The 10,000-nt window shown below is 48.2% G+C and overlaps 1 pseudogene; it reads left to right on the top strand.

The window, feature by feature from the left end:
• Nucleotides 1–737: 737 nt before the first annotated feature.
• The window catches only part of LOC131735437 (HMG domain-containing protein 4-like), a 9,778-nt pseudogene continuing 515 nt past the window's right edge, over nt 738–10,000 (top strand).

The following is a 10,000-nucleotide window of genomic DNA, read 5'->3' on the forward strand; positions in this document are numbered from 1 at the left end:
GCAGCTCAAATACTGCGACCCTTGTGAAATAAATCGTGTATTGACCTAAAATAATAATAATATATCGTATTTAATCTGTAGTATTTTTGTATTTAATTATATCCTGATGTACTATCACTGACACTGTTATCTGCTCCGTTATTGAATCAGATTTTGTCATATTCTTGTACTTGCTAGAACCAAAGTCATTGTATTTATCTTGCTCTTAATTGTATTAATACTTGTGCTGTGATTCTTGAAAATGTATTTTTGTTTACGATATGTAAGTCGTCCTGGATAAGGGCGTCTGCTAAGAAATAAATAATAATAATAAGTAATCGTAAGGTTTCAGACATGAAAGCGCACAAATACATTTTCAAACACAGTAATCGCCTCACGCAATATGCGCTATCTATACTAAAAAAAAAACCAACGCCTTTTTTTAAACAGTTCATCTTGAAACAGTTAGTTTTTAAATATAAAACTGTCGGCACCTTTCAATTTTAAGACGCCCGCTATCTTTCACATTATGTTAAATTATTCACGTACAGCGAGTTACGATTTTTTGTCAACAATGGAGATATATAAAACGCCCCTTATTTTATATATATACCGTTTTAAAATCATTACTGATTAAATAAAACCAGGTTAAAAGATTAAATAAAGTGTGTTTTAGTCGAGTTTGTTTGTTGTTTTTTTGAATCCGCCTCCTCTCCCGCCCTCCGCGTCGCTAATCTGTTGTTGTGTGGTAGCCCAAGATGGCGGCGGTAACTAAGCGAAAACCGGGGCCGCGAATAAAACCGACTAAAGGTACCAAAACAAACCCCCCCGAGTCTCTAAACCAGACCCCGGCTGACCTCTCCCGTCTCCCGGACCCGCGTCCCCGTTTCCCGGAGCCCGGGCTCGCCTCTCCCCGCCGGGGCGAAGCGAGCGGCCTGCACCTGTTTGGGTGAGCCGCGGGCTCGAGTGCGAGGCGGGCCGGGGGAAGGTGTTGGGCGAGCCCGGGAGGGGATGGGACGGAGGCGTGTAGAGGTAGTGGTCGGGATGGCGAGGGGTGTGATTTTGTGTTTTTTTTTTAAATGGCAGGCGGGAAGTCGAAATGTTTCGAGGTGTTTAAATTATGTTTTATATTTAATCCCTGAGGCTGGTATCGTGTTTATATCACAACACGCCGGAGTTGGCTTAACTATTTTGAATTAAAAAATAGTCGGGTTTATTGTGTGTTTAATAATATGTGAGCAGCGGCTGGGTTCAGCGGTGTTGTTTTAAACGTTAGGTTAATTTAGGGTTGATTTTGGAGTTTTACTCAGCGAAAAATTTCAAGAGATTTCGGAGGGAAGCTTCGCTAACTCCACTTGTAAAATTAGTCCGGTCGGTATTTTAAAATATCTGTAATAATAATAATATGTACCTGCGGTGTTTGTGTATTCATCACTAAACTAAATACGATTATTATTATTATTATTATTATTATTATTATTATTATTATTATTATGGATATGGTAATTATGTTTCACAGTATTCTAAAACATAAATGTTAAAGTTAACGCAATTTCGTTTTTATTTGATTGCATATATATATATATATATATATATAATTTAATAAACTTGTATCGTTCTCATTATAAGCAGTTAGAGAGACTGCCGTAGATATTTGTGATCGACACTAGACTTGCACAGCCGGGAGTTCCGTGGATCTGACGTCATGGCGTTCGAGGAGATGAAGAAAAAAGGCGGTAAGTCTCGCTGTGCTGCATATGGCAGGTGTTCCTAATTTTTTTGGCCAAAGCCATACATAATGGGAATCAGACTCCCTATCGCACAGCAGTGTGATCCAGTCCAGGTTTTACTGCTACCAGCTTGATCAGCCCCCAGTGTGTCTAGCTAACAAGCTCAGGTGTGTCTGATTATTAAACTCCCAGTGAAACCAGGACTGGATGACAGTGCTGTGCAGCGGGAGTCTGATTCCCAGCCCTGTAGATAGACTTTGGTTGAAGGAGGTTTGTAGCTGATTTTATAGTGGAGAGAGCTACAGAATATTGCTGGGAACTGTGGGATATTTAGACAGAGAGATCAGGGAGGGGAATCAGACTCCTATAGCACAGCAGTGTGATCCAGTCCAGGTTTTACTGCTACCAGCTTGATCAGCCCTCGGTGTGTCTCGCTAACAAGCTCAGGTGTGTCTTATTATTAAACTCCTAGTGAAACCAGGACTGGATCACACTGCTGTGCAGCGGGAGTCTGATTCCCATCCCTCTAAACAGAACAGTATTGTTAAAATGTCAACAGTTAGGTTTTGAAACTCATCAGCTTTACAGCCTATTTACAGTTTTTTTTTGTGATAGATAAAAAAAACAAAAAAACTAAAAGTTTAATAATTCTGTTTTTGTGTGTGCGTGAGAGATTTTAAAAAGCATATCCATTCAGCAAAACACAATGAAACGTTCCTGTTAACTGTGTCATACAATTTAATAATGTTCTGTGTGTGTGTGTCTGTATCTGTGTTTGCCTGTGTCTGTATCTTTCTGTCTGTGTCTGTATCTGTGTCTCTGTCTATCTCTCTCTGTGTCTCTGTGTTTGTCTCTCTGTGTCTCTGTCTATATCTGTCTGTCTCTGTGTTTATCTGTGTCTGTATCACTCTGTCTGTTTGTCTCTGTCTATCTCTCTCTGTGTCTCTGTGTTTGTCTCTGTCTCTGTCTATCTCTCTCTGTGTCTCTGTGTTTGTCTCTGTCTCTGTCTATCTCTCTCTGTGTCTCTGTGTTTGTCTCTGTCTATCTCTCTCTGTGTCTGTGTTTGTCTCTATCTCTGTCTATCTCTCTCTGTTTATCTGTGTCTGTCTATCTCTGTCTGTGTCTCTGTGTGTGTTTGTATCTGTGTGTATCTGTGTGTGTGTGTGTGTTTTGCCCTCCCTGCCACAGAGGGCGCTGTGCTGGAGTGCGGGGGGGATCGAGGAGGTGGGGCTTGTGGCGGGGCGGAGCCAGCGTGAGAAGAAGCGCTCGTACAAGGACCTGCTGCGGGAGGAGGAGGAGATCGCAGCGCAGGTCCGCAAGTCATCCAAGAAGAGAGGCAAGGTAACACGCCATCCCATAATACACACCGCCATCCCATCATACACACCGCCATCCCATAATACTGCCATAAATGTCAATATAAAGCTTGTGACTTTCTAACCTGTCTGTGTGTCTCTTTCTGTGTGTGTGTGTGTTTCTGTGTGTCTCTTTGTGTGTGTGTGTGTGTGTGTGTTTCTGTGTGTCTCTTTGTGCGTGCGTGTGTGCGTGTGCGTGTGTGTGTGTGCGTGTGTGTTCGTGTGTTCCAGGACAGTGAGTTCTATCTTGGGGGCGGAGACTCCCACAAGAAGAAGAAGAAGCAACATTCCCCTGACGAGTTTTACTGTGGAGGTGAGAGAGGGGCGGGGAATCAAATCAATCAATCAATCAATCAATCAATCAATCAATCAATCACACGCACACACAGCCCTGCACTTCATCAATCACACTTAATACCAACCATACAGACCTCTATTATGATATATCATGTACAGAAAGCATTGCGACTCATCGATACACAGTGAATCAGCCCAACCCTGGCTGTAGGACTACAGCTCCCAGCATGCCTCTGCACCCGTGGCACTGGTGAGGGATGCTGGGAGCTGTAGTTCTTTATGCTGTGGTTGTAATCTAACCCTGTGTCCATCTCTCTGGCTCTCTCTCTCTCCCCAGACTTCTCTCCATCCCACCCCTCCAAAAAGAAGAAGCCGAAGCCTGTGCCCCCCCTCCCTCCCCCCTCCCTGCGGGACACAGACACAGCCATGGGTCTCCTCAAAGCTATCACCTCCCCGCTAGCCACTGGTTCAAAACCAGCCAGCACGGGGGGAGGGGCCGGGGGCGGGGCCGGGGGAGGAGGTGGGAGGAGTCACTCTCACAAACCCGCCTACCCCCCTTCTCACAAACACAGCCACCACCACAGCAGCAAACACGGCGGCAAGGGACCCCCCAAGCTGAGCCAGCGACCCCCCAAAAAACCAAGCAAGCAGGGAGAGGTCCCGATGAAAGCCGGAGCCGAGGGGCTGAAAGTGAAGCTGATCCTCTCCCCCAAAGAGAAAGGGGAAGGGGAGAGGGGGGCGGGGCTGGGGTACCCCCCGTCCCCTCACAGCGGGGGGAACCCCAAGAAGTCCCTGAAGAAGCTGAGCAGAGACGGGGGGGCAGCAGGGGGAGGAGGAGGAGGGGGGGTCGCCACGGTGCTGGTGAGCAAGACAGTGAAGAAGAAACACACCAAGGAACCCCTGCCAGCCGTGGGAGAGGAGATAGAGGTGGAAGGTGAGAGAGAGGAGAGGAGAGAGGGAGGAGAGGGGGGAGAGGAGAGGAGATAGAGGTGGAATGAGAGAGAGGAGAGGAGAGAGGGAGGAGAGGGGGAGGGGAGAGGAGATAGAGGTGAAGGTGAGAGAGAGGAGAGGAGAGAGGGAGGAGAGGGGGGAGAGGAGATGGAGGTGGAAGGTGAGAGAGAGGAGAGGAGAGAGGGAGGAGAGGGGAAGAGGAGAGGAGATAGAGGTGGAAGGTGAGAGAGAGGAGAGGAGAGGGGGAGAGGAGAGGAGATAGAGGTGGAAGGTGAGAGAGGAGGAGAGGAGATAGAGGTGGAAGGTGAGAGAGGAGGAGAGGAGATAGAGGTGGAAGGTGAGCGAGAGGAGGGGGGAAGGGAGAGGAGATAGAGGGAGGAGAGGAGATAGAGGTGGAAGGTGAGAGAGAGGAGAGGAGATGGAGATGGAAGGTGAGAGAGAGGAGAGGAGGGGGAGGAGAGAGAGGAGGAGAGGAGAAAGAGGAGATGGAGGGTAAATTAGCCAAGTTAGTACATTTTAAAATTGCGAGGGAGTATAGTTATTATGGTTCATTCTTGTTGTCAGTGTTGAGTCTCTTCTCTCTCCCCCCTCTCTCTCTCCTCTCCACCCTCTCTCCACCCCTCTCTCCTCCTCTCTCTCCTCTCCTCTCTCTCCTCTCTCCTCTCTCTCCTCCCTCCCTCCTCTCCTCTCCTCTCCTCTCTCTCCCCTCTCTCTTCTCTCTCCACCCCTCCTCCCCTCCTCTCTCTCCTCTCTCCTCTCTCTCCTCCCTCCCTCCTCTCCTCTCTCCTCTCTCTCTTTCTCTCTCTCTCTCCCCTCGTCCCCTCTCCTCTCTCCTCTCCCCTCCACTCCCCTCTCTCCTCTCAGGCAGGTTGAGCCCGGGTTCTATGGGGACGTGTCTGGTCTGGGGGTGCTGAGTCAGGGGGTCCCCCTGGCGGAGTCGGGCTCCTCCTCGGGGGGCGAGCTGGAGGCCGGGGAGCTGGTGATCGACGACTCGTACAGAGAGGTGCACAGCAGCAGCAGCAGCAACAAGAAGAAGAAGAAATCGAAGAAGAGCAAGAAGAAGAAAGAGAGGGAGCGAGAGAAGGAGAGAGGAGAGAAGCACAAAGGAGAGAGGAAGCACAGCAAGAAGACCTCCGGCCTGGCCACGCCCCCGGACACCGCCCCTCCCACCGGTACGAGAAAACTACAGCAGGGATTGTCATAATAAAAATCCCATTGGTGGTAGAGTGGGATATTCAGACAGATCAGGGATGGGAATCAGACTCCTATCGCACAGCAGTGTGATCCAGTCCAGGTTTTACTGCTACCAGCTTGATCAGCCCCCAGTGTGTCTCGCTAACAAGCTCAGGTGTGTCTTATTATTAAACTCCTAGTGAAACCAGGACTGGATCACACTGCTGTGCAGCGGGAGTCTGATTCCCAGCCCTGTAGACAGACTTTGGTTGAAGGAGGTTTGTAGCTGATTTTATAGTGGAGAGAGCTACAGGATATTGCTGGGAACTGTTGGATATTTAGACAGAGAGATCAGGGATGGGAATCAGACTCCTATCCCACAGCAGTGTGATCCAGTCCAGGTTTTACTGCCACCAGCTTGATCAGCCCCCAGTGTGTCTCGCTAACAAGCTCAGGTGTGTCTTATTATTAAACTCCTGTATATATATCTGTTAAGGAATCAGGGTCCTGTATATTTGCTCATTACTGCCCCCTGCTGGCGGAGCTGGGCACGCAGGTCTGTGAAATTTATTTTCACCTAATTTCCACAGGCGCCAGTCTGCTCTCTCCCGGACACGCCCACTCCCTCGGCACGCCCAATCACGGGGCAGCGGGGGAGGGGTCTACCCCGGAGCCACGCCCGCCTCTGGCTCAGGGGGCGGAGTCTATCTGATGGCCCCGCCCACTGCCTCTCACACCATGCTGGGGAATCACAGAGCGAGGCAAAGAAGAAGAAGAAAGTGAAGGAAGAGAAGGATGAGAAAGAGAAGGTGGGGGGAGTGATTGTACTTTTATTAATGATATTTATAATTAGATATACTACATCTATATAGAATGAACTCCCTCAGCTTCATAGAGTCCAATGAAAGCTGCTGAATAATGTTCCCTTGTTAACATATTGAATTCCACCCCCTCTATATAGAATGAACTCCCTCAGCTTCATAGAGTCCAATGAAAGCTGCTGAATAATGTTCCCTTGTTAACATATTGAATTCCACCCCCTCTATATAGAATGAACTCCTCAGCTTCATAGAGTCCAATGAAAGCTGCTGAATAATGTTCCCTTGTTAACATATTGAATTGCTTTGGAATCAGCCCAGGAAGAAGAACATGACGGTTTACCAGGTGTTCTGTAAAGAGTATCGAGTGAACATCAACGCAGAGCAGCCCGGACTGGGTGAGTGTGTGCGTGCGTGTGTGTGTGTGTGTGTGTGTGCGTGTGTGTCTCTCTCTGTCTCTCTTTTCTAACCCCAGTCTTGCTGAAGTTATTTGATTAATTCTCTCCTCTCTCTCTCTCTATCTCCTCTCTCTCCCCCTCTCTCTCTCCCTCTCCCCCCTCCCTCTCCCCCCTCTCTCTCCCCCCTCTCTCTCTCCCCTCTCCCCCCTCTCTCTCCCCCCTCTCTCTCAGTGTTCGGAGAGCTGAGTCGGAAGTTGGCCGATGTTTGGAAGCAGCTCCCAGAGAAAGACAAGCTGGTGAGAAGGGAGGAGCACACTGGGAGGAGTGGAGAGAGAGCACTGGGAGGAGTGGAGAGAGAGCACTGGAGGAGTGGAGAGAGAGCACTGGGAGGAGTGGAGAGAGAGCACTGGGAGGAGTGGAGAGAGAGCACTGGGAGGAGTGGAGAGAGAGCACTGGGAGGAGTGGGGAGAGAGCACTGGAGGAGTGGAGAGAGAGCACTGGGAGGAGTGGGGGAGAGAGCACTGGGAGGAAACACACTCAGTGTGTGTGTGTTTCCCTGTCTTGTTTGATCTCTCTGTGTTCTTGTCTCAGGTGTGGAAGCAGAAGGCTCAGTACCTGCAGCACAAGCAGAACAAAGCCGAGGCGACCACTGTGAAGAGAAAGAGCGCCGGCTCCGAGGGGGGCGCCCCCAAAACTAAAGGTACCCCCCCCAGAGCGGGCTCTCGCAGCGCGTCTCACTGAGATGAAACTTGGTCAGGGACGTTCTTTACAACACCATTGCATTGAGATGAAACCCTGTACATGAATTGTTTTTACTGAGAGGATCAGAGAATCTGGAGGAGTGTGTGTGCGTGCTTGTGTGTGTGTGTGTCTCTGTGTGTGTTTGACCCCTGCCTGGCCCCTGTGTGTGTATATTTGACCCCTGTTTGACCCTGTGTTTCCTGTGTTTCCTGTGCCAGGCCCTTCCTCCCGCGTGGCCACGCCCCACAGGAAGTCCCCGTCGGGGGCGTGTCTCTCTCTCTCTCGCCCGCCCGTCTGCCCGAGTCCGACCCATCGATGTGGCGGCTCACCTGCAGCTCCTGGGAGAGTCTCTGAGTCTCATCGGACACAGACTGCAAGAGACTGAGGTACGATACAATACAATACAATACAATACAATACAATACAGAGAGACTGAACACACTGAGACACTGAGAGACTATACAATACACACACACACACACACACACACACACTGAGAGACTATACAATACACACGCACACACACACACACACTGAGAGACTATACAATACACACGCACACACACACACACACTGAGAGACTATACAATACACACGCACACACACACACACTGAGAGACTATACAATACACACACACACACACACTGAGAGACTATACAATACACACGCACACACACACACACACACACACACACACACACACACCACACTGAGAGACTATACAATACACACGCACACACACACACACACTGAGAGACTATACAATACACACACCACACACACACACACACTGAGAGACCTATACAATACACACACACACACTGAGAGACTATACAATACACACACACACACACACACACACACTGAGAGACTATACAATACACACACACACACACACACACAGACACACTGAGAGACTATACAATACACACACACACACAGACACACTGAGAGACTATACAATACACACACACACACAGACACACTGAGAGACTATACAATACACACACACACACACACACACACTGAGAGACTATACAATACACACGCACACACACACACACACTGAGAGACTATACAATACACACGCACACACACACCACACTGAGAGACTATACAATACACACACACACACTGAGAGACTATACAATACACACACACACACACACACACACTGAGAGACTATACAATACACACACACACACACCACACACACAGACACACTGAGAGACTATACAATACACACACACACAGACACACTGAGAGGACTATACAATACACACACACACACAGACACACTGAGAGACTATACAATACACACACACACACAGACACACTGAGATACTATACAATACACACACACACACACACACACACTGAGAGACTATACAATACACACACACACACACACACACACTGAGAGACTATACAATACACACGCACACACACACACACACTGAGAGACTATACAATACACACGCACACACACACTGAGAGACTATACAATACACACACACACACACACACACTGAGAGACTATACAATACACACGCACACACACACTGAGAGACTATACAATACACACACACACACACACACACTGAGAGACTATACAATACACACACACACACACACACACACTGAGAGACTATACAATACACACACACACGCACACACACACTGAGAGACGATACAATACACACACACACACAGACACACTGAGAGACTATACAATACACACGCACACACACACACACACTGAGAGACTATACAATACACACGCACACACACACTGAGAGACTATACAATACACACACACCAACACACACACTGAGAGACTATACAATACACACACACACACAGACACACTGAGAGACTATACAATACACACACACACACACACACTGAGAGACTATACAATACACACGCACACACACACACACACTGAGAGACTACAATACACACACACACACACACACACACACACACACTGAGAGACTATACAATACACACGCACACACACACACACTGAGAGACTACAATACACACACACACACACACACCACACACACACACTGAGAGACTATACAATACACACGCACACACACACACACACTGAGAGACTACAATACACACACACACACACACACACACACACACACACTGAGAGACTATACAATACACACACACACACACACTGAGAGACTATACAATACACACACACACACACACACTGAGAGACTATACAATACACACACACACACTGAGAGACTACAATACACACACACACACACACTGAGAGACTATACAATACACACCGCACACACACACACACACTGAGAGACTATACAATACACACACACACACACACCACACACTGAGAGACTATACAATACACACACACACACAGACACACACTGAGAGACTATACAATACACACACACACACAGACACACTGAGAGACTACAATACACACACACACACACACACTGAGAGACTATACAATACACACGCACACACACACACACACTGAGAGACTACAATACACACACACACA

The sequence above is a fragment of the Acipenser ruthenus genome, unplaced genomic scaffold, assembly GCF_902713425.1.
Source record: "Acipenser ruthenus unplaced genomic scaffold, fAciRut3.2 maternal haplotype, whole genome shotgun sequence".
Classification (NCBI taxonomy): Eukaryota; Metazoa; Chordata; class Actinopteri; order Acipenseriformes; family Acipenseridae; genus Acipenser; species Acipenser ruthenus.